Source organism: Octodon degus, unplaced genomic scaffold, assembly GCF_000260255.1.
Source record: "Octodon degus isolate 3935 unplaced genomic scaffold, OctDeg1.0 scaffold00003, whole genome shotgun sequence".
Taxonomy (NCBI): domain Eukaryota; kingdom Metazoa; phylum Chordata; class Mammalia; order Rodentia; family Octodontidae; genus Octodon; species Octodon degus.
In genome coordinates, this window is record NW_004524579.1 from 15836076 (window position 1) to 15861132 (window position 25057).

Here is a 25057-nt window from a genome sequence, read left to right on the forward strand (position 1 = left end):
TATCCACATGCTTCAACATATGCAAACACATCTTGTGTGCATTGATGAACATAGTTTGGTTTTTCTTCATCAAAATCTCCATATATTTTCAAGTATTCAAACTGCTTGTCTTTGCTTTTTATAGAAATTTAATGCAAAGAAAAACTAATCTGTGTTTCTTTATGCATTTACACTTCAATCATCTATGTTTTTAATATGAACTATTTGATATTCACGAGCCCTCAGGCCTTTTCAAACATGCATTGGCATATCTTTTCTGCCCTAATATGAGAAGCAGCATTTTGCCCAAGGCAAGCCATAGCAAATGCCAAGGGAACGCAGTGCTACTTTACTCTAAACTTGTGAATTTTGACGAATGTTTAAACTGAGGGAAAGAGACCATTTGGAAACTTGTGTGTGTGCATTTTGGCACCTCTGTCATCTACTGTCATTTACCTATTTTTTTCATCCAAAGCAAATACAGTGTTAGCATGTCACCATCTTCACCCTCTCTTTGCATTTTTTCCTTCATTATCTCCCTTATTTTCCTTTTCATTTTTCCCCTATTATGTACTTAATTTTATACTTATAGTTTTGGATCTTTTCTTTAAAGAGTATCCCATCAAAGTATATAGGCTTAAACATTTTGTTTCCATAAATCCCAAATAACTTTTATATGTTGTAAAATGAAAAGACAGACAAATATTAAGATCATGGAACTTTTAGTTTTTATTTTATTCACATTTGTTCTGTTAAAATCTGTCCTCATAATGACATACTTCAAGTTAGTTCTAGTGATATGAGCTTCTCTGACACACAGTGGATAGCGCGCTTAGTTATACATGTTCTTCAGGCAAATGTCCTAAATATTTGGGAACAAATGAAATATACAGATCTCTACTTTTGGGGGGTAGTCTTTAAGGAGAAGATTCAAAACCAAAAATGTAAAATTAAGCATAAAATTTAATCATAATTTAAAATGAAAAGTAAAAGAATACTATTCATTTTAAAACTTAAAGCCTAGAAAAATGTATGCTTCCATTTGTTATAAGAGTTTTATGTACTGACTGCCTGTTATTACCATCAATGCATTATCCAAAAGTTTTTGACTACTGGAACTTTGATCACCTAAGAATGGGACAGTGAATGTGTAACATCATTGTTTCGTGGAATGAGTAAGAAGATAACTCAATCTCTCCCTTAGGAAGTTTGATGGAAATAAGCATTTAATCATTAATAGTTCATTCAATTTTTGTTCAGCAACTTAACTTGTCCTCAATGTCATGTAGATTGCCAAGAGTCTCATCAAATTTGGAGAAAAACCTTAGAAGGTTTTTGTTTTTTTTTAAGATCTATACAAACTGCAATCAATCAGAGCTTTTAAACTGTGTATGTATGTGTGCAGTGACAGTCATAAAACCTCTTTCAACTGACTGATACATATTGACTGATTTTCCTAAATGTCATCTTAGTAGATGCTTTTTAAAGAGTTTTATGTTAGTCCATATTTGTACTTCGTTTTATTAATAACAAGACATGTAATATGTGAAATGAATGTACATGTTACCAGAGTGGACACCGGAAAAGTCATGGTCTAAAAAAGACCTGAACAGTTTGAGCCAAGTAGAATGCAGAAGAGCAAAGAATGAGGAAATGATATCAAGTAGGAGGGCTGAAGGAAAAGCAGAAGCTGAAAAGTACTATATGACCGTCGGGTTTTCAAGGAATGGAGTAACAACATTTTAAATAATTATGCATGTAGAATGTGGCTTTATGACCACTGTCATTTGCTTTACACAGTTCTGACTCTTAGCCTCTTCTAGGGAACCTAGTTAGTAGTAACTTAACAACTTTGACTGTGCATCGTATAATTAGATCTCCCAAATTCATGCTAAATATATGTGCAAACTAACGTCCTCTTAACCAGATTCCAGATATGCTTGCTGCCACTTCAAGACCATCTCAGACTACAGCTAATTTGACAGAAACATTTCAAGCATGGGAAGTGTCCTTATCATCTTTAGGGGGAAAGATCTACTTGTGTACTTTATCCAAAATGATGACCACGTGAGGACTGTTATGGTCCCGAAACCACTGGCCATGCAAATAAAAGGCCTTGAGAGGTGAAGTTTCCTTGGCTTGACAATAATACACTTTTGTCCTTTCTCTGAGAAAAGGAGGAAAGTCTCAGTCTTTTAGACACCTCAGGATGCAGATATATTTTTGATCAAATGTCTCCTCTCACCTGCCCTGGGAAACATCCTCAGCTTAGGCTCACGTTCACAATGTTTACCTTAATATGCCTCCTCTGGGCCTCCAACTTGCTGTTTCCTTTTGTTGTTTGTTTTTGGCAGCTCAGCCCACCCTAAGCGTGCCCGGGATTGAACCGCAGTCCCCCACATCTGCCTAAACTTGCCTAAGCATGTGCTTTACACCACTGAGCTCTCTCGCTGAACCCCAATTTGCTGTTTCACCTTAAACAGATGAGTTGTTTAAAGTCACATATTGTCAGCTAAATGGGGTACAGTGTGCTCTCATACACAGCTAGTGGAAGTATAAATTGGTACTCTCATTGAAGGTAAATCAACTGAATAATAACAATTTAACCGTCAGAATTCTTTATGATATATTAACAGCACTTGCTTTCTCACCCTCCCAAATACATATAGGTGTAAAGCAAGTCATATATAACATCCACTCAAGCATTATTTATAACATTATTATCAGAAGTAATAGAAGCATTACACACAAATGACTTAAAATGTGATGAATTCATATTCTATAGCATACTATAGAGAAAAACCAATGGAAAGATTGATAGATGTAAAGATTTATAGATTGTCAAAACATATTCTGAGTGAAAAATCAAATGAAATTATCAAAATAATACACACAGTAAATGTCTTTATTGTAAATCAAATAGGTAAAGAATACACATAAACATATATGTAAAAACTAAAGCAGTAACTGATATTTCAGGTTGCCCAGAATAGGGGTTAATATTTAAAGAAAACATTTCCATTTAGTGTAGCTTTTTAAAATTTATTGTTTTCCAGAAAGACTTACATTACTGTCATTTACTTTGTAACTAGTAGTGCCTAAGCAAAATTGTAACGCTACAAAAATGAAAATGTTGCATTGCTGTTCTGTGTTTGTGGACACACCCACCCACACACACACACACACACACACACACACACACACACACACACGCACAAATACAGAAAAAAATACACCTAGAGAAAATTGTCTATGATTGATTTAGTGAATACGAATAGAAAAGAAGTTGAAATTTAAAGTACGTATACACAGAACACACACAAACATTTATTGAGGGATATAATGTCATGTGGTCTTATCTCAGTTATAATCAGCTATACATGTGATGACATTAATTTGGTAAAAACAAAGACTTCCCTGTTGAAGCTTTCTATTGCAAGGAAAATGTTTCATTTAGGTTCTTTGAGAAAGAAGAAACTCCAAATGGCTATTTCCATTTGAGATGCTCTGGGGCGGGGGGCAGAGGAGGAAAGATAGCAAGTACAAGTAATGTTGGGTGACCTCAGCAGCTTTCTCTTGGTGTACCATGTCTTGTTTTGTATCATGAGATTAAATCAGCCGCAGCTACTTCATAGAAACACCATGAATCATCTAAACCACATTACATAAAAATATAAAATGCTTCGCAAACGCCTGGCTTTCTTGCCCACACTATGGTGTTAATCCAATAAACAGAAGATTGTTTTATTTTACTTGCCATAAAAAGTGAAAATTAAACTAGAGAACACCAAGGCTGGTGCCCATATACAGAAAATTGACCAGAGTCATGTGTTTCATAAAGAAGGTCTAGGAAATGGTGAGTGCTAGGCAACGTGTCTCTGAAAACATATGCCATTATCTGTGATTGTTATGTTATCTCGTGAATGGAGTACCCTGGCCCAAGTGATGCTTGTTTCTCTTCAAAGGCAAAAGTCTGACTGGTCAAACAGGAAGATATATACATTAAAGCATACTGTAATCAAGTGGATATTAAACGAGGATGTTAACATTTACGTTTTTTCTTTCTGACAAAATAATAGCTTCTTTGTTCTTTTCTCTCACATTTAAGCTTGAAGATAATTTGTGCCAGACAGAGACATGAATCTAATACTTTAATGTTGTTTTAACATAGTTTTCATTCTTAATCTGTAGATAATCCTAGCATAATAGACTGTGAATCAATATTTATAAATGAATTTTAATCTTTTATAGCAGATCCATTAACAAACTCCAAATTTATTGAGCCATAAAAGTTAGGCCACACTTTGTCATGTGGTAAGGTCTTATAGTTCCCAATTGAATCACTCACACTGTAGATATGTTGCCTCTCACTGCTCAAGTGCCCTCAAAAAAGAGGAGTATGTTTGTCTCCTCTTTTACTTTTCCTGGGGATAAACACTGAAATAGTAAAAGGGGGCTAAGGCACTGCAGGGGATGTGAAGCAGACAGGAATCACGGCCTACCAGGGAGGCTATTATCAAGTTACAGTGGCTGCTGCGGGACAACCAGCCGTGCATGTGGAATGAGCTGGTGTAAACGAGACACTTCTAGTACAAGGCGAACATTATTCCTTGGGTATTACTTCCCTTCCCTTCAGTTTTTATTAGGATATTTTCAGAACATATCCTCCCGCCACCAGATGTAGAAACACTGAATAGAATAGCAGCTTTGCCCCCTTGGTCTTTTTCAATAATTGAATTGAATAAAGGCAAGTAGAGTCAAAACTTCCAAGTTAAGTGCTTCTGGGTCCCTAATTCAATCACAGAGGGTTGTGAGCATGTAGAGTCCTCTCTTCTCCTCCTCTTGTGGAGTGGGCTGTTTATCACTGTGTCCCTCTGGATGAACCCCAGCTGTGACATCAGCAGGATCTAGACACAGTGAAGATTGATACATATGGACAGAGAGACGCACACACAGGCAAAACATCATTCCACTAGATGGACTTGCTATGTGTTGGCTCTCATGTATGCCTAGAATTCTGTGTGGAGAAAATGCTGACATTTAAGATGTAGCACTTGAAATTGCTGTGGTCTTTTGTAAAACAGACCACACTAGTGGCACAAGCAAAATTTCTATAAATTTTGACTTCCACTTTACAATATTCTTAAAATTAATTTTCAAGGTTAAGAGTTGTTAAGAATTATCTTAGTTCTACTTATATGTATGGAGATTGATAGAGTTATTGCATTGTGGACAATTCAGGAATTTAACAGCTATATAAAAATGTAGGTTTTCTGCTAGATTTCTTGACGACCTGAATTGGAGATCATTTTTCAAAGGTCGTATTGGCTATGCCAGGTGATGCCTGGACCTACACTTACACCTCTGTGTATTTGCAGCTAGATACATACTTTGAAGGTGAAGTGATTTGCATCTTCTTTTTTTCTCCAGGGGGATGGATAAACTTAATTTGAAAACCACAAAGCAATTTTGCCAAGTAGCAGCTAGGCACAGAATTTCAGCCTGAATGTCCAGCCTGGATGTTGGAAAACTGTTTTCATAAACTGATCAGCTCCCCCAAGACGCTAGTTCTCTTTCTTTCTCTTTCTTCTCAATACTCACTACTCAGTTGAAAGGCTGCTTGCACACTAGTCTTCTGAAACTTAGAGGCTCCCCCAGATTGCTCAGTGCTCCCGCAGATTTGCATGTACCTCTGATGTACAAAGGCGTGACACAGAATATCATACCACCTCTTTTGATGTGATGCTCCTTCTCTGAATGACACTTTATAATCTCCAGGCCATATTTCTCATTTGGCCAGTAAGTCAACAAATTTTTAATGTATCAATAAATTTTCAAATGCTTTGTACCTTTCTATGGAAATAAAACCTGATTTTCAGAATAAGAACTGAACACTAATTTATAGTACCGCAGAAAGAAAAAAAATAAAAAAAAGAACCACAGAAAGAATAATTCCAATGAAATAAAATAGAGACTAAATCTGGGGGAGAGCAAGAGCTTTTCTGACCAAGTTTTATTTTACTCTCAACCTCCTCTCATGCTTCACATCACTTGCTAGTTCTAACAGTATAACACCCCACTACATTATCCTATATTGGGCTGCTTTCTTCTGTGAGGACATAATCCAAGAGGGAATAAACCAGTATATAGTCAAGGCCAACTCTGTCTAGAATATTAAGGAATTTGCTAGGTCTCTGATCTTAGGTCAGCACTTCCCTAAATATCTCAGCCTTTCAGTGGCTCACTCTTTCCTTAAACTTACGTGATGCTTTGAAGGAAAGCATATGGTACTCTGTGTGCTGGAAAGACTCATCAGCCCTTTCTGAAAAGCCCTCTTGTCCTTGTTGCAATAAGTTGTGATCTGTAACCTGGTCACTCTGGACACAGCTGATGGGCCTGGAGTTGATGGGCCAGGAAAGTGCTCTGGCTGGTCAACTAGCCCAGGAGGTAACGAGATCTAATAGCACTGTGCACGGCAGCATGGTATGGCGGGTGATCCTGCATCCCACTCTGCAGTCAATTCTTCTTGTAACACGTGAATGCAGGATACAGATCAGTATAGGAGTATGACACAGAGTCAAAGAGGAAAAAAGTAGCAAGCGGAACTCTGAAGAAAAAATCACTAGATGGAGGGAGTGAAAACAAAGTGGATATTACTAGTAGCAGAGAATTGATAATAGAAGAGAGAAAGGAAGAAAATCTAGGGGACACAATGAATGATATCACTCTGAGGGCTACAGCAACTTCCTGAGCAGCCACCACACGCCTATCAGCCAAGTCACAGGGATTCTCTCCATACTCTAGAAAGGAGTGTTAGCAAAAATGAAGTGCTAAAAAGTGCTTCCACAAGGAAGAGTGCTAAGGGGGGTTCCTGGTCTCACACCTGCTCGGATGTTTTATTCTTCTTGCTTCCTCAGATTTCTACAGTAAATCCTAATTATCTGAGAAAAAAATATTGCTTGGTAGTGAGGGCCGGTGCATTCTGCAATATTCTTATAGTAAATCATTCGTTTTTAAAATTTCCATTAAAGAATCTGTGTTTTCCTGTTTCTGAGTCAATTTAAATGACATCATTTATTTATCACTGCATTATATTGATTTATTAGAAAGTTTATGAAAATATAAAAATTAAAAAGCATAATCATACTTTGAAGGTGGAGGGAAAGAGCTTGAAGAGACAAGGGGTCTCAAGTATTTGTCAAAGAATACCCCTCTCTGACAAAACTAAACAAAAAAGGGGATACAAATGAAGGACCATTTTGTATCTGTATATACAAAATCATTAGGATACATATACAACTACTTTCTCTTAATTCAATAAGAAAAAAGATTTTATTAATAGTGTTTGGACAGGATATCATGTCTGCATCTTGTACTATGAATAACTACTATGAAGACAACAATATGCAATGTAATAATTATTGAAACTGTCCTACTAATCGGTTTTGGAACTGTCTCATTGCTATTTGTTTCTCAATAAAATTAATAAAAAACGAAGAACTTAGTGCATATTTAGAATTGAATTTTATGCATGTCCGTTTAGTTCATGCAATTTTCTAATCACAGCTCTAAGCACAAATTTACTATATCAAGAATATTAACCCTACAAATTATAATACATCCAGTCACTGAAACAGCTTTATAAGATAGGTACAACTGTCTCTCTTCCATAGATAAAAGAAGGGAGACACAGAGAACTAAAGGAATCTGTCATATGCCTCACAGCAGGCAAAGAGAAGAGCTAGTGGATAAACTCACGAGTTGTACCCTACCACACTTTGCTCCATTCAAATTTAAATTTAAAAGCTTGAACTTTAACAGATCCCCAAGTCTTTACTAAGCAGTTTTGTAGGATAAATGAAATATATTCATGTATGTCTGTATGTATGCATGTATTTGCATACATGTATGAATATGCGTATTATATATTTATGTGTGTATATATAGTCCTTAAATCAAAGATATTTACAACCTTGACCATATACCAAAATAAGTGTTTGCAAGTGAGACTATTACTGTTATTCTACCTTTCTCTGTGTTCAAATGTACTTAGTGCTAACTAGCTTATGCAATTCTCAACTCTTCAGATAGAAGATCACTAATACTGAAGTCCCCCTCTATCTGACTCTGCATACAATCAGGATTAGGAACAGTAGACACTTGAGATCCACAGCCACACATATGATGAGAAAAGCTAGAATTCAAAACTAAATATTTTATTTTAATTAATTAATTTATTAATTTATTTATTTTTGTACTACAGGGAAGGGTCTACAGGGTGTTCAGGGTTTCACTACTAGATCAAATTTGTACTGATCCACATGTTTCCAGCCTCCCAAGTGCTGGAATTACAGGCTCATAACACCAAGCCCAGTCTCAATCACCACCTCAGCGCACCCTGGGGGCAGTGCCAGCACTGCAGACCAGGGGATCAAACCCCTGTCCTCTGCACTTGCTTGCACATGCTTTAATTTGCTGAGCTACTTGGCCAGCCAATGAAACTAAATATTTTGAAACTATAGACAGTGTCCTGTTATTCAGATAAATGAAAGATCATTATTGCTTGATCCATCAAAAAATAGCTTCCAGGAAGAAGTCAGATTTGACTTGTTTAAGAAATTTTCACACTGATTTATGGACAATATTCTAAGGCAATGAAAGTTGAGTTTGGGTTGGAGCTATACTTCCTGTAAATGAACTGGGGCAACATCATGCCCAAAAAGTTCAGAGACATTCTTGCCTGGTAGAAAGAGTAGAGCATGAATTTGAATAAGTCAGGTGAAGCCCTATTAAAGAGGTCCTGAAAAACAGCATGGGAGTCTGGATTTAATGTGATAAAAAAAAATAAGGCTGTGAAGGTTGTTGAGAGGCGGAGGATATGATAAAAGCAGTGCTTGGGGAAGATCAACCTGTCAAGAGTTTTCAGGACAGATGCTATTGTAAAAGATTGTATATTGTTATAGTACTTTATGTTTCCTTGGGGGTGTTTTGTGTGTATTTTTCTCTCCTCTGTTAGATTATAAACTCTGGTAAGGCATAGCCCAAGCTTCCAGTTTACTTTTTCAGTTTCCCACAGAGTTTATCCCAGTGCTGGTCTGTTATTCTTGGTGGTATAGATAAGTATAGAAAAGTGAGTAAATGATAAGGTGTATTTCCTGAGTCAGAAATACTGGAACCCTGTGTCCATTGCCATGAGTATTTATTTAAAAGGAGAGGAAGCTTAACTGGGAAAGTTGAAGAGTAAGAAAAGACATTGTCTACATGAGACAGCTTGTTAGGACACAGAGTCTAATAAAAGATGCCCGCTAGTTCCATGTGTGAATAATATTGGATTCTTTGTTAACAATAAAGACTTTGAACTTAAAGATCTACAGAAGCAGGTAATACATTTTTTTAATGTATTTGGTACTATGTCTCACTACACAGCTCAGACTCCTAATGATCCTCCTGTTTTCAGCCTCCCAGTACTGGGATTACCAGCATGTGTGGGCCGGCATGACCTGCACTACTGGGGGCATCAAACCTCAGTCCCTGCACTTGCCCACCCAGGCTCTTAGTCCACTGAGCTATCTTGCCAGCCTCATACATTCTTGTAACAATATTAGAGGCCAAATAATTCCCTTCTATATCCCAATTCTCTGCACATGATGAACAGAAGCATCATGGTGCATTTTGTACAGGACTGCAATTCTGTGTCATATTTCAAATAAGTTAATTTATATTGTCTTTCCTGGTAGAGGATGAGGTAATGATGCAAAGTAAAGCCTGTCTTTGTAAATCCCAACTTGACATCTCCCCTCGAGTGGAAGAGAACTGGAGACCTGTGACGAGTGTATTCCCACTGAGTTATGGTGTCAGAGAAGCAGCACATTGGAAATGCAGGTCACATTCTCAGTTTTGTTCCCTATACCTCTACCTCACCTATCATTTTTTTAAGGAATTGGAGTTATTTACATGTGTCCTCTCTCAAAATCATAAAACTAAATGAAAACTTGTACACAGATTGGAGGTATTTTTGGTGTACTTACAGACAGAAACATAAGCTTGTCTCACTTTCCACAGTCTAATTTTCAGTCATCTTTGATACCAGATTTGCCAAAGAGAGAATAACTGAATGTCCACTGGGGAAAAGAAGCTTTGGTAGAAGCTGTTGCGTACTATTACTGCCTAATGGCTACAGTGTGAAAGCAATCCATCCTTTTAGTTGTACTTTGCAACAAATCAAATCTCTCCTGCCTACCTACCTTTCAGGCTTGATGCCCTGTGCACACATATATTGGCTGAGGATAGGTAACATATTTGTTTCTGTGGCTTCTTTATGATCATGGCTAGTTCCTACTTAGATAATCTTCTCCACCTCCACAGTGGTATTCTTGGTAATGGAAAGTTCAGCTCACACTATAGTTTACATCACCATATTCTGTCGGTTAATGGCCGCTTTATTAGGTATCTCCAGTGAGATGATGGGCCATCTGAGGGCATTAACACCTGGATTTACAGTCATCATGATGGAACACATCGAAGATCTTTACTAAGCTGAATTACTCAATAACATTTTAGAAACATAAATAATCAAGAAACCTCATTTTCAAGCCTAAAAGCCAGGAGTCTGTCTTACTAATTGACCATGATGGAGTTGTAATAGTGAAATACAACATAGGAAAACTCTCTGGAAGGCTGCCTTGGGCACATAACATCAATAAAGCAATGGTGATCCCGTTTCCAGCCTCAAGTTCTTATGAAGGGTCCCTTCAAGGCAGGCCTACGCTTTGAGATGCAGATCTATAGGGAAGTGTTTTAAATGTCTAGTTATTTCACAGAATAAATTGAGAAGAACTATCTCCATGTAATTAAATGTGAGCTCCAAGGTATTTCCAAAGCTTCTAGGCTTCTCAGAATTAATTTATAGGCTTCATGTACCCAATGAGATTAGTTAATTCATCAAAGAGATATCAGAAGGCAAAATAGAATAAAGAAGAACAGAACAGAATAGAAAACAATCAGAATAGGTTTAAACAATTTATTTCTGGAATTAAGTATTTTTGCCTTTCAAAATAAATAAGGAAAAGGTGGGGAATTAATAGGTAAGTACTTTGATCCATGGTTAAAAAATAAGTACTTATTTCCTCAGTATTAAAATTATTATCATAAAATATGTCTTTTTGAAAATATTGGTAAGGTAGGAATTGTTTTCATCTTACAGATTTAAAACTGAAGATTAAAAGGACTGAGTAAGATCAGTGTTAGAAGCAATAGGCACTTAGTCTCAACTAGTGCCTAAGCTTACTGAAGATGATTCAGTATTTTTATTCTTCTCTGGCTATTTTAGTCATACTTAACAATAAGCTCTGATAATTTTATATAGGTTCAAAACCAAGGAGATTAAAAGCATGATTATTGTTCTGCTAATTTGCATAGATTACTTTGTGCACTATTGGTCACATGCTGATTATCCGGTGTTCCAAAAAACAGTATTATAATCTGACCTGAATTACTGGGAAATAAAATTTTAGCACAGTCTTTAGAGTAGTGATCTCCAAATGTTAGAGTTTTTTAATGACAAAACTCATGATACACTTTTGAATCACATGCACAAATGGCAAAGTGCAGATTCACTTCTCATTTTCCAAAATTACTGATACAAAATCAATATATGTTATGACTTATATATAGATGTCCCCACAAATCTGTATGTATTCCTAGTTGGGGATTTTCAGGGTGGCTGAATCTAGGGCATGTGAATGTAAATTCAGGCTATACGAATATGAGGTAAAGATGTGTGATAATTACATTACTTAATAACAGGACGATAGCCCACTGCTTGTTGCTGGTTTTTGCTTACTTTGCTATGGACCATTTTTTTTTTCCACATCCTCCACTATGCCACTGAGCCTTGGACCCAGCTGATATGACTGAAACCTCTACAAACTGAGATCTGAAATGAACCTTTCCTCCATTGACACTGGATGTTGGCTACTATGTAGAGGTTTTAGTCCATAGTTAGCTGACTTCAAGTCAACATGGAGGAGCTGAGAGAAAGAGGAGAAACAGCTCCTGTTCTGGTAGACGGGAAACCTAAGCCTTTCTGCTTTTGTCCCTCTTTATTCTGTGTAGACAACATACCTATTGGTGGATGCCATCCACAACCCCTTCAATAATTCCTATATCCATACCCAGAGCCATGATAAATCAGTTAGTGGAATAACCCAATATCATGCATCAAGTCATTCCCCAAAGCCCCATCTATGAGTGCATGAGGCTTTGAGCAGGCGTCTAAATATAACCCAGAAGACTTGTCCTGATGGTTTTTCCTTTTTTTACCTGAGCTAAGTACCATTTATTTATTTTATAACAAAAAAGAAGTAATCCTTTGCCTGATGCTTTGTTATAGGCCTGGGTGTTTTCCATTTTGTGTGTGATAATGTAAATTATGGACATATGTGATCCATTATTATCATTGCAAGAGGTTCTTGTGCTTTTTGTTTATAAGGGTAAAATGGAAAACTTCACTCAATTCTTTTCTATCTGTCTTTCTACTGTCTTCATCTTCCCTTCTTCACTTACCATCTTGGCCTTCCACTCTCTCATTAATACTGAAGTTAGCAATTTTATTACAGTGAATTAAGATTCTGAACACAGCCATTCATGTCCCAAACACTTTAAAGGCATAAAAAGGTATTAGCCCATCAGAATATGTCCATTAGATGTTACAGTCTGCTGAAACAACATATGTGCAAGGATATAGACTCACTTTTGGCACTACTTTGCTGAAAATCCTGCTACCATTGTAAGTGCTGATAAGAAGAAAGCAGAACAGGAGCAAAAACAAGTGGAATAAGTTATCATCAAGTAAGGGAAATGAAGGGATACAATTTTAAGGAGCAATAAGGGACAGACACCAAAGGAATTTGTTAGAGTCTTTGCAGAGAGAGTAATTAATACATTGCATATGGAATCAACCCATCAAGGGATGCAATGGAAGTAATTAGTATGAAGTTTTAATAAAAGAGTTAGACACGTATTTAGAGGAAAGAGAGTGCTATGATGTACAATTAATAACTTGGAGGCTAAGACAAAGCATACAAGACATGGGCTTTCTGGCTGCTGTTCCCTATTCACACATCAGCCAGTCAGCTAAGATTGTGACTTTGTGAATATTTTCTACAGCAGCCTCCCAGGAGCAACTTGTCTGTAGAAATCAGGGAAATCTAAAAACAGCTCTGTTCTGTTTCAAAAAAGTAAATGAACCTTCTATGGAAAGCAGAGGTGTGAAAGGCTTTAGACAAACTCATTACAAGCTCCAGCACACACTTAGTGAATGGAATTGTGATTAGAACCTCATATTGTCCAGTGTCCCTGGGGTACAGGTATAACAGACAAGGTACAAAGACAGGGTATTCAAACAAATACTATTAGTGAATGGCAACATGGATTATCCTGAATTGTCATTGGCATTCCATCCATACTCAGAGGAAAACTAAAGAAAACAGATGTAAAGGGAGTCTATAAATTGTAAGTATTTGTGTATATGCTTCCCTGCTTTTGAGCAAATGATCACTATTATCCTAGTAAGAATTTCAAAACTGGCAGTTGAATCCATGCTTGGCAGTCAATGTTGGTGTACTGATGTGGCCAATGATGAGAATTCTTAAGTAAGAGCTTGTCCAGCTCTCTGAACTACATTTTACCTAAGAATTATCCACAAGGTAAATAAATTCTGCTCTGAGAGTTTAGGCTGATACTGTACATGAAAAATTGAGAAATATAAACTTAGTTCTCTTTACCATCTTGCAAGATGGCAGGTAAAAAAAACTGAGAAGCCAGACACTAAAGAGAAGAAACCTGAAGCCAAGAATGCTTCTGCAAGTGATACTGGTAAAAAGGGTAAAGTGAAGGCAAACAAGTCCAACAAGGGGCAGCCCCTCTGCAGCTGAAATCCTGTCCTGGTTAGAGGAATTGGAAGGTACTCCTGATCTGTGATGTATTCCAGAAAGGCTTTGTACAAGAGAAAGCACACAGCTAATAAATCAAAGGTTGAGAAGAAAAAGAAGGAGAAAGTTCTTGCTACGATCACAAAACCAGTCAGTGGGGACAAGAATGGAAATACCCAGGGGGGTTAAGCTTCAAAAAATGCCTAGATACTTCCCTACTAAAGATGTGTTCCACAAGCTTTTGAGCCATGGCAAGAAAAATTCAAGCTGGCATGTAAGAAAACTTCGAGCTAGCATCACTCCTGGCACCATCTTGATCATCCCCACTGGGCATCACAGAGGCAAGAGAGTGGTCTTCCTAAAGCAATTGGCCAGTGACTTGCTGCTTGTGACTGGGCCTCTTAGCCTTAATCGCGTTCCTCTATGAAGAACACACCAGAAATTTGTCATTGTCACCTCTACAAAAATTGATATCAGCAACGTGAAAATCCCCAAACACCTCACCGATGTTTACTTCAAGAAGAAGAAGCTGCAGAAACCCAGTTACTACGAGGGCAAGATCTTCAATACCGAGAAAGAGAGATACCAGAGTTCAGGGAAGCACAAGGTAGATCAGAAAATGGTGGACTCACAGATTTTAGCAAAAATCAAAGCTGTTCTCCAGCTCTGGGGCTACCTGCAATCTGTTTTTGCTCTGACAAATGGAACTTACCTTATGAAATTAGTGTTCTAAATTTCTTTTTTCTTTCCTTTTTCTTTTTCTTTTCTTTTTCAGAACCGGCGACTGAACTCAGGCCCTTGCACTTGCCAGGCAAGCACTTATTCTACTGAGCCATCTCTCTGGCCCCTAAATTTCTTACTAAGAACTTAATTAAATAACTGATACAGTTAAAAAAAAAAGAAAACTTGAAAAATAACTGAGGTCTTGAAAGGAATATAAAGGGAATAAAGTTCAATACATCTACCTAAATAGCATCCCTATGATGTCTGATACCTAAAATGTGACATCATTTATTTTGGGAAACAATCTTTTCAGACAGTTGGATTCCACATTGATATGCATTTATAAATAAAAACAAAAAGCAGGTAAATGTTTATTCAAATCTATCACTTTTCCTGCCCATTGAACAGTCTCATTTAATTGCCAAAAAAGCATAGAGGTACGTATCAATAACAGTATTTCATAAGAAAAAAATTGTCTGAAGGTGATACAACTAATGTCTTAGCCAAAGTCATGGCAACTTCTCCTGGTACTCTTTGAAAGCAAAGTGTCCATAAAATTAAGTTGTGGACTGAGAAATTACAGGAAGCAATCTCTTCCTCATCTTTTTCCTCTTCTTCACATGGAAGTACACAGCCTTAATCTGTAGCTAGTATGTTAATGACAAAGGAAAATAATGCTAATTATGATGTGACTACATGCACAGCATTTCTTTCTGCATTAGGGCAATGTTTATAATACATAATATTCTTTATGTAAAGAACTAGGTTGAAAAAGAAATCAAATGTCTCTTTCTTCTTATTTTTGGGGCCCGTGCTCTATAATTATAAATGTAACCAAATGTGAGGAAGATATTTTCATGATTTAAAATATTACATAAATAAAAGTGTTCTTTACCCATTTGGAAATCTGAAAAAATTTGAAACTAAGAATGAAAAGCACTATACTTTGTATAAAATATTTTAGTTAGATTAATAACAGTGTATGTGGATTCTTAAAGAACTAGTTTAGAAAATGTTATATTTTGCTTGATTAAACTAAAAATTTGGTACAGATGAAGAGGAAACTATATGAATACTCATCCACGAAAACTAGATTTCAGTTTTATCCATCCATTTGTTCGTTCCTCAAATGTTTATTGAACACCAACTGTCTAGTCACAATGTTGTGTGTCAGTGGTGTGATGCTGAACAATGAGATGGAATTCCGTCCTCATCAAGCTTATATTTCAGTGAGGAGGGCTGAGAAATGAAAGGTGCAGACTTGGTGAGAAATAATGTGATATGAAAAAAGACAGAAAAATACCAGAAAGGATTAGGAAAACAAAGACACAGGAAGGACTTTTCTGCTGTTGTTCAAGAGATGTGGAAGAGTGGAGGAAGGCACTGGGGAAGAACTAATTGCTACTTCTGTTGAGGAAGACCTTTTTGACAGGGCCTGGAGTGCAAAAGATCTTAGCTTGTTCTAAAAAGTGTTAAAACTGTGTTTGAGACATGGCAAAGAGCAAAGGGCTAGAGCCTAGAGAAACAGGACAAAGTAGCACGCTGAGGAGTGACGCGGTCAGTTGGTCTAAATCTCTGTGTTGGAGGCCAAAAACTAAGAGTCAGAGAAAAAGAAGGGAAACAAGCAAAGAATATCCCACAGAATTCATCCAAGAAATATTTGAAGCTTGATTTATAAGGATGATAGAAAAGACAAAGTGTAAGAATCTCAAAAGATTTCTGTTTCACATTGAAGAGATTGCTCTAATGTATTGGATATCATTTTAGGAATTGTAGACAGCATTCCTTTTTTTAAAAAAATTTGGAACGTTACCCTTAGTATTAGGAATAAAGTGACTTTGATTTTCACTGGTGAAATTGGATCTGCTTCACCCTACAGCCTCAAGGCAGCAGTCAGCAGGAGGCCATCATCTTTTCTGGTTTTGGTGATCTGAAATGTATTCCCGAACTTTGAGGGGCTCTTGAGACCAAGCTACTGGGAGACGGGAAAGCACAAAGGGAAATCCAAGGATGAAATGTAATCATGTAAGAAGAAACCAAGTGACTTCCATTCCAACTTAGGTATCTGAAGCTTATTTGAGAGCTTTGTAAGTGAACAGACTTTGATAGTACATGAAAAGAAACAGGTAAAGCTGTTAAGAACTTGAAAGAAGACTGATAACAATTGGGAAGGGAAAGTAACTGAGAAGTAGGAGTCTGAACAATAATGTACCCAAATCAAGGACTTCGCAGCTCCACTGGGGCATAGCTTCTCTCCTCAGTGCAAAGGGATTGGCCAGAGCCATTGCTATTTGTGTCTCCATTTATACAATGTTTCATTTTACTCATCAACTGTTTATTCAATGAATGTCAGTTTACTGAGCTCCTTGTATGGTCTAGGCTGCTATGACTATGAAGTACTCAGTTAAGTAACATTTTTTTTTTATTTGTATGGATACAAAGAAAAACAGTCAGGCATTCTCTGCCAGAAAATGGCATTGGCCCATGGCAGCTGCAATGGCTGACCAACTCTCCCCGACCCCAGACAAATGTTCTTCCACCCTCTGGATTCTCTGTTGCCACAGCAACCCCAAGACACATAAAGTCAGACAATGGAAACCATCCTCTTCTTCTTGGAATATTTTTTCTCAGGCCCCTGGAGAGTGTGGATTAAGAAACATATAAGGCAACTAAAAAGTCATTGTAGTATTGAAACACTGTAGATATTTTAAGTTTTAAATTGCATTCCAGTTAATTGTTTTTCCTAGAAGCTTTGCAATACTTCATTGTCTTGTCCAGAATATAATAAAGTTAGGGGTAGTGATTCCAGACATTCAAACTGAGACATTTCGGAGTGTTCCTATGATGACGCCTAATTCACCATGGCAGGAGGTGAGGCTTCAACAGAACGTTGAATTTCTTGTAACACCTTCCTTATCAGACATTATCTCATTAATACAGCCCAATGTCTACATATGCTGAAAACTTCAGATGTGTTGTGTTGATTCCATGGGTCACAAAACCTAGCTCCTTCCTTGTTCCTGCGACTCATTGGTGACATCTCCTCACTGTGCAATCTTTCCAGTGCCCTGCTGAGCACACAGCTCACCTTAGGAACTTCATGAAAGCCCTGTCCTCAGTTCAAAAGTCAAGAAGCAGCAGGTTTGCAATCCTGCTGAGCTTCAGGGGGACGTACTGATTGCTGTCAAGAAATGGAGGTGAATCTGTCACTGATCTGACCCAGAGAGAGGAAACTATATGAAAGAGGTTACAAAGGTGAACGAGTGGCTAACAAATCCCCTTCATGCTGAACTCTTGAGCAAGTAAGAATTTGATCTAGATTCTTTATCTGAAAGAAAAGAAGTGGAGCTGTGGTTGGTCAGAGCAGGCAATCATCTCCTAGGGGCCATCAGGAAGCCACAATGCATCCCCATCACTCACCTAGCCCGATACCCTCTCTTTTCACTGGTCAGCTCCTCAAGGCCTTGAACTTCATATAAAAACTGGATAAAGAAAGACAAGCTGGAGCTGCTGGAGTCTAGCTTCAATTTCCTGCCCTATTTCTATATTGTAAGTTCTAGTTCATGGGACAGCACGAAAGAAAAGACTGCATCATCACTCTCAGCTACAATGGATAGAAAAAGGCCATGTGGAATGAAGGAGCAGTAATAGCTACATGAAATAAAGAAATAGCTCCATAACAAGTACGTTGTGTCCCTCGCCCTTTATTAGACTCTTTGTGTTAAGCACTTTTGTACCACTTAATCTTTAGAATGACTCTGTGTTACAGAGGAGAAAACAATGAGTCAAAGAGATTATGTACTATGTCTAAATAGAAAGTGGTAAAAACTTAATGTGAACTCAGTCTTTGGGGCTTGGAAGGAGTAGCATATTGGTGGAAGTGGTTTTTTTTCTGTATTTTAGGGAAGGGTATACAAGGTGTTCATGGTCTCACTACTAGATTAGACTTGTAGTGATTCTCTTGTTTACAGTCTCCCAAGTGCTGAGATTATAGGTGTGTGCCACCATGCCCAGTCTCTGTTGCCGTCTCAGCACGCCCCAGGGCAAGGCCTGCATGGCAGTGCTTGCAGGAGCAGGTGCTTCAATCTGCTGGGCTATTTGGCCGGCCTTTGAAAGTGGGTTTTGCAAGAGAAAATATTCTCTGATAATCACAGGGAACAATCTGTGGGCTGTCCAGTAACCATTTGTCAGAATCAATGCCTTTAAAAGGAATTGTCACATTAGTTAATATGAGGTCACAATTTTGCAATGTCAGGTGGGAGTGTTCCTTCATCTACACACACAGAAGTGGCCATAAGTGATTCACTTGAGTAAAGAAAGTGGGGATATTTTATTAACTGCATGAAAGACCTAAAATAACCAAAATGTAGATCTTCTGCTGTTCTGCTAAGTAGTCCCTGTATTGACATACGATCTTTAGATTGAACTGTGTCAAGTTGCAGCCCCTGCAGCACATGTGGTAGTAGTTGTTTATTTTTAATTAATCGTTCCACATCAGAGTTTGTGTTCCATATGTGCTTCCTACAGTCCCTTCCATGCTCTTTAGAAATTCAGATGAATCAATTTATCTTCACCTAAATATAGCTTGATTAGGATAGAAGAATTGTAGCTTGAAGCATAAACCAACAGGACAAGATAAAGAGTTTAAACAATTGTATGTAAAATCATCTTAAACAAGTAACCTGCTTGACTCACCCATTAGTACAGTATCATGTAACAATTATACATTCTGTCCTCAAAGGAACATGAAAGGCTGAGTGGATTTCTGTAACATGCATGTAAATGAAAGAATTGAGCATGGTACTTTGTTTTTCTGTGTTTCTGTGTTTTTCACAAACACAAGCATACAAGTTAACACAGATATAAGAGCTGTGTTATAGGAAGAGTATAAGATTCATAACTGTTCTTCTTGCCTCTAGACTAGATAAAACTAAGTATCTTCTCCTACTTTCTAATACTGTTATAATCCAGATGTCTGTTCTCTATCCCATTTCCTCAGGGATTTATTTGTTAGACAGCTGTTATAAGTGAAAACATCTGCAAATTTATTTTACATTAAAATGTTAAAGAATAACAACGGAAAATGTTCTCTTTCTAAGTGGTCACATGAGGTCTTAATAATTCTAAAGTCAAAGATATGAATCTCTATTAGGTGAAAGATAAGGAAGGCTGGGCTGGGAAGCAAAGAATAATAACTCTAGTTTCCACTCCACCACAAGGCAGAGCAAGGAGCCCTGCAAGCGCACTTACTAGCCTTGGTTAAGGAAGCAGAAAAGTGAAGCAAATTATCTCCTAGCTCTCTTCTAGACATACTTCTCTGTCAACCCATGTTTTGAAATTCGCAGACATTTTAGGCCCCCTGATAGGGCAGCAAATTTGATAACTTTGTTTATTGTCCCTCAAACACACACACACATGCACACACACACACACATGCACACACACATGCACACACACACACACACACACACACACACACACACACACACACACTATGGGAAGTTCCAAAGCTTTTTGCATGGTTCTTTGAGCTGCGGCTTTTCTTTAGGTAGGTAGAGGATGATGGGTGGATAAAGACTAACTTTTACCCGATATTTTCCAAAAACAAATACATAGTTTCTGTATTCTAATTTCAAACATTTAGATTCCAAATAAAGGTAGTATCGAGTCAGTGCACATGAAGCTGTGTTTTATATAGAGGCGTGAACACTTCTTCCCCTGGATGAGCTTAGCACATGAAATTTATTTAACCTTTACCTTCAAGCTTGATGAACCTGTAGTGAGTGATACTATGCTGTTCCTTTCCATAGGATGCTTTACAACAACAAACAAGTAAAAATATTGGAATCAGCAAAGATTAATTTATTTTTACTTTCCCTGCAGAGAATATAAATTGACAGTTGTCACTCCATAAAACAATAACTTCACTTCAAGGGAGAGGCAGCTGTGGACATTAACTGTGCCTTCCCTGTTGGGTCCTGGGGCTGCTACAGAAGTTGGACTTACCCCGTGGACTGTAAGGTGAGACATAGTTATTGTTTTTCCCCTGGAAGACTTCAGTTTGAAACCAAAGCCAGACTGCTAATTTACACTCAAAGTACTCAACCTTTCATCTCTTCAGCTACACAATAGTTTCTCTGACTTGCCTCAGATCACTTCAGTTTTCCTAATGAGGTTACAAAAAATAAATAAACAAATAAGATTTCATCTAGTTCCTCAGGTTAATGCTATTCCTTAGTGTTAGTCACAGGGGAAAACAACATAATTATTTTTAAATATACTGAATCAATTTAAGATGCCTTAATAGTAAACACAAACAGATGTTTTAAGCATACTACTTACTTTTTCATGCAAGAAATGAAAGAAATTCAATTGTTACATAAACTTCATATATATGTTTGTATATATAATTCAAAGAAATGAGATTTTTCTTTCTTAAAAGTGACACTCACATACATATAATGCATAGTACTATAGATCTCCACTTAGCCTGATATTTATAGTGGACATTCTGAAAATTGTTTTGCCAACATCATCCCGAGCTAAGAACTTTCAGGATATTTATATACAAATATCATGTATTAGTAAAATCATAACTTTAATTTAGTGAAATAGTGTCAGAGATATTGCTTGTGTTAACTTAGTATCAAAACATTTGTAAGACTTCTTCCTTAAAAACAGATTGTTTTAGTTTCATAAATACACAGAGATATAATTAGATTGTTGTTATGTTTGATGATTCAAAAATTTAGGGTAGCTCAAAAAGCAATAACCATTTCTAGGAAAGAAAATGCACAGAACAATTATTCTACCAAAAAAATTTTCACTCATAGATGTGTAAGAAAACTCACTTTCTTGATGGAAATTTTTAATCTAAATCATTGATCAGATTATTTAGAGATGCTATAACAGGTTCAAAAAGATATAAAATATTTTATAAATCTAATAAACTCCTATAGTAATCATATTGATGTACATGCAGAAGCTCAAACACACAATGAATTTGAGAATTTAATTTAAGGAATTGAAAGTCTCTCCAGTAGCAGAAGAAATACCCCCAAGTAGATAACATAAGTAATAAGCACTGAGCAAACCTTTCTCATAATACATTCAATACAGAGTAAAAAGATCAGAGAGAAGATTCTACTTAGAATTTTGGAGCCCCAGTTCTTAAATGTGAAATATGCTGGCCATCTTTTAGCTTATTATTATTATCATTACAAATGCAAAGATATTAAATATGAAGATGCAAACTGAATTGGATGTCCAAAACGTTATAAATGTACATGCAATCTGCCATCCTCGAAGAGAGGAATGATCTATATTGCTATTATCCCAAAGAAGGAGGCGATTTATACAGCAGTGACAGTGCATTCAGCTCTGTACACTGGGCAGAAGGTACCTGTCTCGGTTCAGTGGGCTTCCTGTCTAAATAAGACTGAACATGAAAAAAGGCTAAGACAAAAACTAAATTAATCATTAGGGATATAAAATTGAACTCATCTATTTCACTGATTTAGTTCTATGTGACTTTTGTCCAAAAGTGTTAGCAAAAAAGGAAAGCTTTCTGACCTTTAATACAATCCAAGACATCCAGGCTTAGTTCTCCAATCTGATACCCCCTGGGATCCTGAGTCTTCTACTCCCTTCTGCTTTCAACCTCTTCCATCACCCAGTCCTGAAGTTCACTGCCAAATGCTCATAAGGTAAATCGTGTCCAGTGTTTTCTAACTGACAGGTGTTCCTTCTCTACTCACAGTGTGTGGGGATTAGAACCAGCAGCCATCCTTAACGGGAGAAGGATGGCGCAGCCAGGTGAAACCACTTGTGTGGAGAATGAGTGACAGATGTCTGGCCCTATCAGAATCATGCCCAGGAACCATTCTTTTTTACTGCTTCCGCAAAGCTTCGCTGTAGACTGTAAAATCTTTAGGCACAGAGAGAAGGGAAATAAAATCTCATCTCAGAGGAGAGCATTGTTATTCATTCAACAAATCCTTTCAATAAATATTTACAAATCTCTGAGTTGGGCCTCTGCGGATAGCTAGGCATTTTATCAATGGAATTAAGAATGTAGGAGGGCAGTACAGAATGAAAGATCAGGCATTAAGACTGGGAGGCACATATTTGAACGAAAGCTGGTCAATCAATTTAATGGAAAGAAAGAGATGCTCTCTGTGTTCTGTGCAGCTCCTCTCATGATCCTTAAAATGTCACGCACACCTATGTGCACACATATGCTTGCTCATAGTGTAAGTAGACATGCTCAAGTTAGGGAAACTGTCCTGATAAGTGTTTTTTTTTAAAGTTGCTCTCTTTTTCCTGAGGGACAATCTAATCTATAATACATGATAAATGAATAAAGGGAAAGATTTGGTAAGAGGAGCGAGAGAAAGTAAATGATAAAAATGGAAAGACATATGTGAAATATTCTAGAAAGAGACAGGTGGTAGGGTACAGGAATTGAAAGGAGACATCATTTTAGAAATAGTATGTAGTAGAGGATACTCTCGGGTCATTCACTTGGCCTGGCCTACTTGAAAACAGTTTCTCAAGCCTGGGTCATAAAAATGATAATTTCAGGTCAAAAGATTTCTCTTACCCTCCAAAAATAAAGCAATGTCAGAGTCACTAACCCAGATATAAGCACATGAGAAAATAAAACAAGCAAAAAGAAAAAGTACCATGTACCTACTTTTACACTGAAAAACCTTTACCTACCATGTGAGCCACAGATTGATTTTCAGTGACATTGACCCAAAGCAAACTGAAAAAATGGATATTCAATGTTTTCACTTTGATCCTTTTGTCTCTGTGCCCTCCCATATTAATTCTAAACCTGAAGTCTGTGTGCCTATTTTAATTTTGGATTTACCTGAACATTTACCTGACATAACATCTTTTACAGGAATAAGTATACACCATTTGGACATATAATATGCATTCAATAATTTCATTGAGTGCCTGAATGGGTTGGACAAAGGAAAACTCACCAACTAAAGCTGGAGGAAGGGCTCAAGGCAGAGAGAAAAATAAATGAGGAGAGCGCTTACAGCAAATGACTGGGTTCCAAACCAGAGAGAAAGAGAGCAAAATTTGATTCCACCCCTTATTTTCTTTCCCATCAGATCCTTTTACAATTTCCAAATATCAAGTGTCCTCAAAGTACCTTTCAAAAAAGTACCAAAGTCAAATGAAAGAAATACATTTTGGATGCGAAGAAAGTGTAAGATTCTGTTTATTGTTTGTATTGGTTTATATAAGAACATAATTGGTAGAATATATGAATATATCCGTGGTAGAGATACATCCAGAGTGTGTCTTCTCCTCTAGTCATTTCTGGAAACACCCTCACACACATCACAAGAACTGTGCTTTACTAATCTATTAAGGTTTTTTTTTTTTTCAATCCAATCAAGCTCACTTAAGAGGACTAGCAGTTCACATTGTTTATGTGTTTGATGTAGGAGAGCAGGAGGGGATTTTCACTGAACTCTGGGTAGCCAGCAGACACTTAGACTTCACCTGACAGTGCTAAAATTAAGTCCTGACTTTGTTGCATGCTAGCCATGCAACTGAAAAGACACTCAAGTTCACCTTCTTAAGACGGTGACAAAAATAGCAATTTAACAGAATTATTTTTATTAGAGGTTCTGATGACTTCAAAGTATGTATATCCATGTCAGACACAACGTAGTTTGTTCAAAGCATTTACAAAAGCAGCACGTCCACTAATCAACCTTATTTCTCATTCAATATTTTTCTTTCTCTTCCATTTTCCTTTTCAAATTTACATTCTTCTTCCATGACATTTTGCAATGCTCAGAAAATATAGCAAAGTGTTTTCTACTTATAAGTTCTTTAAAAATGTTTAAACTAAAATGAGTAGGGAAGTAAATTAATGAGAACATGAATTAGAGATTAATATTAATATCCTATCTTTACTTCCCACTCACCCAGGACACTGAAGTCATCCTTTTGAATGTCATCAGGGGGACATATCCATCTAGGACTAAAATCTTTTTTAACTTTCTATTTTATTAAAAATTATTCTATTTTGGAAATAAAGTATGACTTTAAATTTCAGTTTTCTAAAAAAAACACAGATAAGGTATTTTTCAATAATATATAATCTTTAAAATTATAAACAGATGATCTAGGCTACATTTTCAAAGAAAATGAAATGTCACCAGTGAAGAACAGGTAGGATCCTAATCAAAAGGCTTTTTTATTTATTTTGATGAAAACAAAAGATAAAATAGCAATGAAACAGTTTCAAAACAGGTTAGTAGAACAGTTACAATAATTAATACATTGCATATTGTTGTATTTGTATTAATTATTCAGAGGACAAGATGCAGACTTGATCTATTGTCTAAAAAATATTAGTACAAACCTTTCTTTTCAATGAACTAAGAGAAAGT

The 25057-nt window shown here is 36.8% G+C and overlaps 2 pseudogenes across 1 annotated transcript in view; one reads left to right on the forward strand and one right to left on the reverse strand.

Moving 5' to 3' along the window:
- The window catches only part of LOC101587605, a 23389-nt pseudogene extending 12903 nt beyond the window's left edge, over positions 1-10486 (reverse strand). Inside the window, exon 1 of the transcript XR_192330.2 lies at positions 10389-10486. The product of XR_192330.2 is annotated as a ubiquitin-conjugating enzyme E2 E1 pseudogene (transcript). The remainder of the gene's footprint in view (positions 1-10388) is intronic.
- Positions 10487-13790: 3304 nt separating this feature from the next.
- LOC111816791 lies at positions 13791-14643 on the forward strand (annotated as a pseudogene).
- Positions 14644-25057: the final 10414 nt, after the last annotated feature.